Here is a 9888-nt window from a genome sequence, read left to right on the forward strand (position 1 = left end):
ATCCCAACTGGTAATTTAGTATTTCGCCTGAACTAGTGGGTGCTCTCTTCATTTCATGTGATTTCATGATTTACTATGCTGTACGAAGTCCTTATTTGCTTTTCTATGCCCCGTGTGTTGACTTTTCTTTTGTTATGTATTGCTTTGTTAGAAGAGCACTGACAGAAAAATGGGCGGAGCAATTTGCCTCATGAGTGTTCTGTACTTTTGATATGTTGTACATTCCAATACATGTCTCCTTATGTGTTGGGAACAGGTGGCTGGCCTTTTGAATGACGCTGCCTAAGACTAGACCTGTAGAACACCCGAAAGAAACTTCTCTTTCCTTTATGTAAGGTACATTTTATTTCCAAGCAGGATGTAAACTCTGGAGGTGAACATATACTTCGAATGTCAGCGAGAATGTTTGCTGCCAGTTTATGTTATTTTAGTTCATATTTCTGCCACAACCTTCTGATTTAGAAGACGATTATTTCGTTAGACACAAAAAAACGTTTTCGACGAAGTGCTTCGGTAACGATTGTTATTTTCGTACATTGTCCAATGAATATTTTATTTTTCCGTCTGGCAACCAAGTAACTACCCAAGCTTTCAACTCTAATGAAGGACTGTCAATTCGACCACCTGCTGCTATTTGTGTCTTGTCCTTCGTTCTGTTATTTTGCTTTAAGAAGAAATCAAGAAATTCGTATATAAATTTGCGTCGTATGTTTCAGGTTGGTTAATATCTCCAAGTACATGCGGCCAGAACAAGCCATTAAAGCTAATTTTCCCCTGGGCAGCAGGTCCGGTGTTGACGTGGTCGCAAAATAGTTAATTTGCACTGCAACTTGTAGACCATTCAATGGTGCAATTATGACTGACCCAACGCATCAGTTAGTAAATTATGTGGCGTGTTTGCTGGAAGATTGTTAGGTGCCCGAAAAAAATAACAAAGACAAGGTACCAATGATCACAATAGTGCACTTACAGCCCTAACACCCCAACTTTATATATACAGGGTGGTCCATTGATCGTGACCGGGCCACTTATCTCACGAAATAAGCGTCAAACGAAAAAACTACAAAGAACGACACTTGTCTAGCTTGAAGGGGGAAACCAGATAGCGCTATGGTTGGCCCGCTAGATGGCCCTGCCATAGGTCAAACGGATATCAACTGCGTTTTTTTTTTTTAAATATGAACCCCCACTTTTATTGCATATTCATGTAGCACGCAAAGAAATATGAATTTTAAGTTGGACCACATTTTTCGCTTTGTGATAGATGGCGCTGTAATAGTCACATACAATGGCTCACAATTTTAGACGAACAGTTGGTAACAGGTAGGTTTTTTAAATTAAAATACAGAACGTAGGTACGTTTGAACATTTTATTTCGGTTGTTCCAATGTGGTACATGTACCTTTGTGAACTTATTATTTCTGAGAACGCATGCTGTTACAGCGTGATTACCTGTAAATACCACATTAATGCATTAAATGCTCAAAATGATGTCCGTCAACGTCAATGCATTTGGCATTACGTGTAACGACATTCCTCTCAACAGCGAATAGTTCGCATTCGGTAATGGTTGCACATCCATTGACAATCCGCTGACGCACATTGTCAGCCGTTGTCGGTGGATCACGATAGCAAATATCCTTCAACTTTCCCCACAGAAAGAAATCCGGGGACGTCAGATACGGTGAACGTGAGGGCCATGGTATGGTGCTTCGACGTCTAATCCACCTGTCACGAAATATGCTATTCAATACCGCTTCAACCGCACGCGAGCTATGTGCCGGACAACCTTCATGGTGGAAGTGCGTCGCCATTCTGTCATGATCCGGGGACGTCAGATACGGTGAACGTGAGGGCCATGGTATGGTGCTTCGACGACTAATCCACCTGTCACGAAATATGCTATTCAATACCGCTTCAACCGCACGCGAGCTATGTGCCGGACAACCTTCATGGTGGAAGTACGTCGTCATTCTGTCATGCAGTGAAAGATCTTGTAGTAACATCGGTAGAATATTACGTAGGAAATCAGCATACATTGCACCATTTACATTGCCATCAATAAAATGGGGGCCAATCATCCTTCCTCCCATAATGCCGCACTATGCATTAACCCGCCAAGGTCGCTGATGTTTCACTTGTCGCAGCCATCGTGGATTTTCCGTTGCCCAGTAGTGCATATTGTGCCGGTTTACGTTAACGCTGTTGGTGAATGACGCTTCGTCGCTAAATGGAACGCATGCAAAAAATCTGTCATCGTCCCGTAATTTCTCTTGTACCCCGTGGCAGAACTGTACACGACCTTCAAAGTCGTCGCCATGCAATTCCTGGTGCACAGAAATATGGTACGGGTGCAATCGATGTTGATGTAGCATTCTCAACACCGACGTTTTTGAGATTCCCGATTCTCGCGCAATTTGTCTGCTACTAACGTGCGGAGTAGCCGTGACAGCAGCTAAAACACCTACTTGTGCATCACCATTTGTTGCAGATCGTGGCTGACGTTTCACATGTGCCTGAACACTTCCTGTTTCCTTAAGTAACGTAACTATCCGGCGAACAGTCTGGACACTTGGATGATGTCGTCCAGGATACCGAGTAGCATACATAGCACACGCCCGTTGGGCATTTTGATCACAGTAGACATACATCAACACGCTATCGACCTTTTCCGCAATTGGTAAACCGTCCATTTTAACACGGGTAATGTATCACGAAGAAAATACCGTCTGCACTGGGGGAATGTTACGTGATACCACGTACTTATACGTTCGTGACTATTACAGCGCCATCTATCACAACGCGAAAAAAGTGGTCCAACTTAAACATTCATATTTCTTTACGTACTACACGAATATGTAATAAAAAATGGGGGTTCCTATTTATAAAACGCAGTTGATATCCGTTTGACCTACGGGAGCGCCATGTAGGGGACCAAGCATAGTGCCCTCTGGTTTCCCCCTTCAAGCTGGACAAGTTTCGTTCTTTGTAGTTTTTTCGTTTAACGCTTATTTCGTGAGATATTTGGTCCGGTCACGATCAATCGACCACCCTGTATGTACACGTGTGTCCTCTTCTTCCACTGACCCCGTATATGGAATGTGCGATGTGCCGCAGCTGGTGATGTGGGCCGCTCGCACTCGAGGTAAGCTGCAATCGCTAGCATTTTACAATGGCAAAATATCAAACTTGTGTACCGCCCACCGTCAAAGACGAAATCCCTTTTAGAGAGTAAATGACGACCTGAGACTCCGTAAATCTGCAGTGTATTGCGTACCATACGAGTATGAGAAAGCATATGTAGGTCTAACCATTCGCACAAGTGCAGATAGGTGCACGTAAGACATTGCCTTGTAACCGACCACGAAATGAAATACAAAGAGGCAAAAATTCGGCAAAACACATCCTATTACTGGGTCTTTGTATACAAGGATTCAGAAAATATCGTTCTTGTGCAACACAGCTACCTCTTTATCCCCAAGAGGTAATGAATGCTGTCAACAACGAATCTCAGATCGATTTCTTATTCCAAGATTTCCAGAAGGCTTTTGATTCAGTTCCTCACAAGCGACTATTAATCAAATTGCGTGCATATGGAGTATCGTCTCAGTTTTGTGACTGGATTCGTGATTTCCTCTCAGAGAGGTTACAGTTGGTAGTGATAGACGGTAAATCATCGAATAGAACAGAAATGATATCTGGCGTTCCACAAGGGAGTGTCATAGGCCCTCTGCCGTTCCTCATTTACATAAATAATCTAGGTGATAATCTGAGCAGCCCCCTTAGACTGTTTGCAGATGACACCGTAATTTACCACCCAGTAAAATCATCAGACGATCAATTCCTATTACAAAATGATCTAGAGAGTATTTCTGTATGGTGCGAAAAGTGGCAACTGGCACTAAACAAAGAAAAGTGCGAGGTCATCCACATGGATACTAAAACAAATCCGATAAATTTCAGGTATACGATAAATCACACAAATCTAATGGCTGTCAATTCGACTAAATACCTAGGAATTACAATTACGAGCAACTGAAATTGGAAAGACCACATACATAATATTGTGGGGAAGGTGAAACAAAGACTGTGCTCTGTTGGCAGAACACTTAGAAGATGCGACAGACCCACTAAAGAGACAGTCTACATTACACTTGTCCGTCCTCTTCTGGAATATTGCTGCTTGGTGTCGGCTCCTTGCCAGGTAGTATTGACGGAGGACATCGAACAAGTGTGCAAAGAACGGCAGTTCTTTTCGCGTTATCGCGCAATAGGGGTGAGAGTGTCACTGATATGATAAGCAATAGCCAGAGCGCAGACTGTGGACCGCCTCTCGAACCTAGAGCACTAGTTACCCCCACCACCGCAGCCCGCCAATGGCGCGGTCCGTACACGCCGTCAGTAGAGGGGGAGAGGACGGTCGGTATATATATCGTACCCACTGGTCCAGGACGACAGTCAGTGGGAGAAACCTGATGATGATGGCACGTTACATCGTCGAAAATTCGTTCTACGAGGTGCATTCAAGTTCTAAGGCCTCCGATTTCTTTTCTGATTAACTACTCACCCAAAATCGATGAAACCGGCGTTACTTCTCGACGTAATCACCCTGCAGACGTACACATTTTTCACAACGCTGACGCCATGATTCCATGGCAGCGGCGAAGGCAATAGCAGCACAGCTGGTGAATGTGCGGCCACGGAGAGTGTCTTTCATTGTTGGAAAAAGCCAAAAGTCACTAGGAGCCTGGTCAGGAGAGTAAGGAGCATGGGGAATCACTTCAAAGTTGTTATAACAAAGAAACTGTTGCGTAACGTTAGCTCGATGTGCGGGTGCGTTGTCTTGGTGAAACAGCACACGCGCAGCCCTTCCCGGACGTTTTTGTTGCAGTGCAGGAAGGAATTTGTTCTTCAAAACATTTTCGTAGGATGTACCTGTTACCGTAGTGCCCTTTGGAACGCAATGGGTAAGGATTACGCCCTCGCTGTCCCAGAACATGGACACCATCATTTTTTCAGCACTGGCGGTAACCCGAAATATTTTTGGTGGCGGTGAATCTGTGTGCTTCCATTGAGCTGACTGGCGCTTTGTTTCTGGATTGAAAAATAGTATCCACATCTCATCCATTGTCACAACCGACGAAAAGAAAGACCTATTCATGCTGTCGTTGCGCCTCAACATTGCTCGGCAACATGCCACACGGGCAGCCATGTGGTCGTCCGTCAGCATTCGTGGCACCTACCTGGATGACACTTTTCGCATTTTCAGGTCGTCATGCAGGATTGTGTGTACAGAACCCACAGAAATGCCAACTCTGGAGGCGATCTGTTCAACAGTCATTCGGCGATCCCCCAAAACATTTCTCCCCACTTTCTCGGTCATGTCGTCTGACCGGTTTGTGCGAGCTCGAGGTTGTTTCGGTTTGTTGTCACACGATGTTCTGCCTTCATTAAACTGTCGCACCCACGAACGCACTTTCGACACATCCATAATTCCATCACCACATGTCTCCTTCAACTGTCGATGAATTTCAATTGGTTTCACACCACGCAAGTTCAGAAAACGAACGATTGCACGCTGTTCAAGTAAGGAAAACGTCGCCATTTTAAGTATTTAAAACAGTTCTCATTCTCGCCGCTGGCGGTAAAATTCCATCTGCCATACGGTGCTGCCATCTCGGGGATGTACTGACAATGAACACGGCCTCATTTTTAAAAAATGCGCATGTTACTATCTGCTTACAGTCCGGAGAAAAAAAATCGGAGGCCTTAGATCTTGAATGCACCTCGTACAACTATCAATCATTCCGGCTGCATACCTGAGAGACTTTCTGACAGCATATTCGTCGGGCTCCTTCTATGTTCTTACACTTTTGCCTGCTGGTATGATCGGTCTCCCTCCAGTCGCCCAGTGGCCCTTCGGTCGCCTGTTAGTTGAGTATTTGGCTGTAGCTCCTTGGACCGGGTCGTTGACCACATGGGCAGGCTGTCGGTCGCAGTCAGGGAGAGAGACAGACAAGAGGCACATCCGACGTACGGTGAGCAGTTCGCGGAGCTTACTGGAGCGTTTGTCTAAGCGGCCGTTCGTCGGTAGAGTTGCGTTGGTCGGCAATACTTGGGCCTCATGTCGACGCAACCGGTTCACCATAGGTTAAGAACCCACAGCTGCTGATGTGGGTCTTCGAGTGCTATTCATTTTCTTGTGCCATCTGTTCTGCACATTGGCAGTAAGGTTCGCCTTGCTTGATTGACACATGCGCTTCAGTGTTGAAGTCGCTCGCTTCTGCTACACTAGATTGCCTCTGGTTCTCCATCACTCTGCCTCGGTGTTAAATTTACCTCGTGGTGCCTCTGTTTGAAGTTATATGAATGCCACATTTGTGTGTTTTAAATTTCCCTTTAACTGTAACTTGCTCTGTGTCTGCTTATCTTGTCATTCTGGCTTGAAATTGTGTCATATTTTCTAGGCTGCCACGTGTATATGCAACTACAGAGGTCAAGATTAGAGATGGGTCGTTCGCGAACTAACGGGTCCAAAGGAACGGTTCACTAAGATGAACGGAACGAATTCTAAGGAACGGTCTTTCATCATTTCGGTCGCGGGTATCTACTTATAGCTCCCAGGAACGGGAAACGGTCGATATCGTTTCCGAAATAGCACGTCGACCGGTCTCGTTCCAGCCTCGGCCTCATTCCCGTCTGTCTCGGTCTCGGTCGCGTCTTTCTACTTATAGTTCCCAGGAACGGCAAAAGGTCGGTCTCTTTCCCGAACGGCCCGTCGGCCGGTGTCGTTCCAACCTCGGTAACGTTCCCGTCTGTCTCGATCTCGGTCTCGGTCTCGCTCGGCCGGACTCGGCCTTCTTCGCGTGGCCACTCGTCGCAGTTCCACTGCCGACTGCTCATAGTTAGTTCAGTATCGAGTTGTTGTTGTTCGTTTTGTTCGCTTCGTACGCCCATTCTAGATTTGTTTCAAACCTTCCTTGAACTCTGAACTTCTGGTTCTTTTCGTATTCTATTCAGCGTCCACGACCGGTTATTAAAATGTATTTTATAATTACGCAAATTACATAAAAATTGCGTGGTTTGTAATACATACATCTTTTCAGGTAACAAAACGGCGTATCAGCTTACTTCACTATTTCGATAAACGGCAGAAAAAATACTTCTAAAAAGGCGATGTTTTTTTGTTATTACACGTGCAAAGGACGTCGGCACGACTCACACGAGTGGCCATTTTCCGTCTTTTTCTTTTATGCAAGGTAAAAGAGCATGTTCATTATTATGGAATGCAGACCGACTTACAACTGACTGAAGACCGCGCTTCGTAATCGAGTGCATGGGTCACATTTTGTAAGGAAAATATGATAACTCCTACAGTATTATTTCAGTGGTACAAGGTGGCGCACGAAACGATGGCCCCGAGTACTAGACTGCTCATTGCCGCTTACCAATCGTCATCTACTGTTTCGAAGTTGTTTTCATTAGCTTATTTGTTATTTCTTCACTGCCTAATTATTGCATGTTTATCTACTCTGCTCGTAGCGGTCAACAAATCTTGCGTAACTGGCGAGCAGTCTGTACTCGGGGCCGGTTTTTCGTGCGCCACCTCATATTATTTCACTGCGATCAGCCACATAACGCTACAGCTGACTAAACGAGATATTTTTCAGAATCACGAAAGTTACACGTGTGTGAGACTTCTGTTACGAATAAAAACTCTGTACTCCAGGGGGGAGGGTAGTGGCTCCTCTGGGCGCCTTCCATCTTCAGTCTCCTATGCTACTAATTTTCAGTTTTCATATACCAAGCACAATGAACGGTGAATGAGTAAAAATGAACCGTTCCCAAAAAATAGCGATCACCAGTGAATTAGTTCCCAAGGGTGGACAACTTTGCCCTTCTCTAGCCGAGATTGAGTCTAATTTGTATTGGAAGTTGTTGCTTCCCTGAGCCAGCAACTGGTGGCCGAGCGGTTCTAGGCGCTTCAGTCTGGAACCGCGCGACCGCTACGGTCGCAGGTTCGAATCCTGCCTCGGGCATTGATGTTTGTGATGTCCTTAGGTTAGTTAGATTTAAGTAGTTCTAAGTTCTAGGGGACTGATGACCTGAGATGTTAAGTCCCATAGTGCTCAGAGCCATTTGAACCATTTTGTTTCCCTGACTGACGTAGCGACTATAAAGTCGCTTAAGGCCGTGGTAAGCAAACGCTTGCGGCCCAGTGAATCTTGGCTCATTTGGGATATTAAGTTTCATAACTATGGCGAGATTTTTCCCCTTTCAAGGGGAAATTATTGTTTTAAATCAAATTACTACTGTAGCTGAGTGTTAGCCCTCAGGATTAACCTGTTACTTTTTAAGTCACTTAAGTTAACGTGCTTGAATAATATGTGATTTCTTGGTTATTACATTAAGATGTTGTTACATTTTATTGTAAGGTTAAGCGGTTAAACCTTTTATTACTTTTTATCGTAGTATCCATGTTGTAGTACGTAAGTTTGGTTGGGGCTTGGGGCCACTTCACATCGAGTTTCTTGTCCTGGTCTGGGCATTTCCATATGTTCCATGATCATTTTGCATGATTTATATGTTTACTTGTTTCCTCTCGGCAGCGTTTAATTTACCCAGCAGTATCCGTTATTCTAAACCATCTTCTTTAGACCTTGCCTGCCGTACCTGCCCCTTCCATAGTCTCACTGTTTGAGTCTTTTGTATTAACTTAATGGTTTTAACATTGGTGTAATGCTCAATTTATGAAATGGTATTTTATTATTTATCTACGTCAGTACTTTGATTATGCCCAAAGGTCTGATACCAGACTTGTGAAATTTTATGTTACTACACTTCTTGCAAGTTGTGTTCATTAACATCAAGCACCCTCTTTAGCCAGCCAAATGATGCAATTGTAATCTTTAGCATAATTGCTGTCTCTGTTTGTCCAGCGCTATATTGAAATGGCTCTGAGCACTATAGGACTTAACATCTGAGATCATCAGTCCCCTAGAACTTAGAACTACTTAAACCTAACTAACCTAAGGACATCACACACATCCATGCCCGAGGCAGGATTCGAACCTGCGACCGTTGCACTCGTGCGGTTCCGTACTGAAGCGCCTAAAACCGCTCGGCCACCGCGGCCGGCGTCCAGCGCTAAGCGAGTGTTTGAGTTATATTCGACTGTATTACTTGCTTGTTAGTTCTTCCTAAATTGGTGCATTTTATTCGTTTAAATTAACTAATTAATCATGAATTGGTTCAAATGAATAAATTTTCGAGCTATTACCTGAATCATTTGTATGTTATTAGCGTTTTTGGTATCTGTGCAATAAAAGATTATTGGATTTCTGTGAAGTAACTATTGATTTGTGACAAATGGCCTGCACCTTTTCCTTGCCCTTTAGTGGTTTCCTTATCCTGGGGCGTCCACTGATATTTACAAAACCTATGAAAAAAATTAAAGTTGCTTGCCAGTCAAAAGAAATGACATTCTAACATACAATGTAAGATAGTGACCAAAATTTTGTGTCAAAAGAAAGATATGCAAAGCATACAGGTGTGAAACACTATATAACAATCAAAACACACCCCAAACGTGAACATTCTCGTTGAAAGCAAGTAATAACAAGCACTGTAAGTACAACCCATGAATAGTTGGTGAATGCCGCGCGGGGTAGTCGTTGGTGTGAGGCTGCTTGCCACGCCAGAGATTCGAGACCTCCCTCGGCCATGGGTATGTGTGTTGCCCTTAGCGTAAGTTAGTTTAACTTAGATTAAGTAGTGTGTAAGCCTAGGGATCGATGATCTCAGCAGTTTGGTCCCATAGGAACTTACCACCAAATAGTTGGTGAATCTTTAAGATCAAAATATTAAAGTGACTACCTAGTCACAACA

This window comes from Schistocerca piceifrons, chromosome 1, assembly GCF_021461385.2.
Source record: "Schistocerca piceifrons isolate TAMUIC-IGC-003096 chromosome 1, iqSchPice1.1, whole genome shotgun sequence".
In the NCBI taxonomy this organism is placed as follows: Eukaryota; Metazoa; Arthropoda; class Insecta; order Orthoptera; family Acrididae; genus Schistocerca; species Schistocerca piceifrons.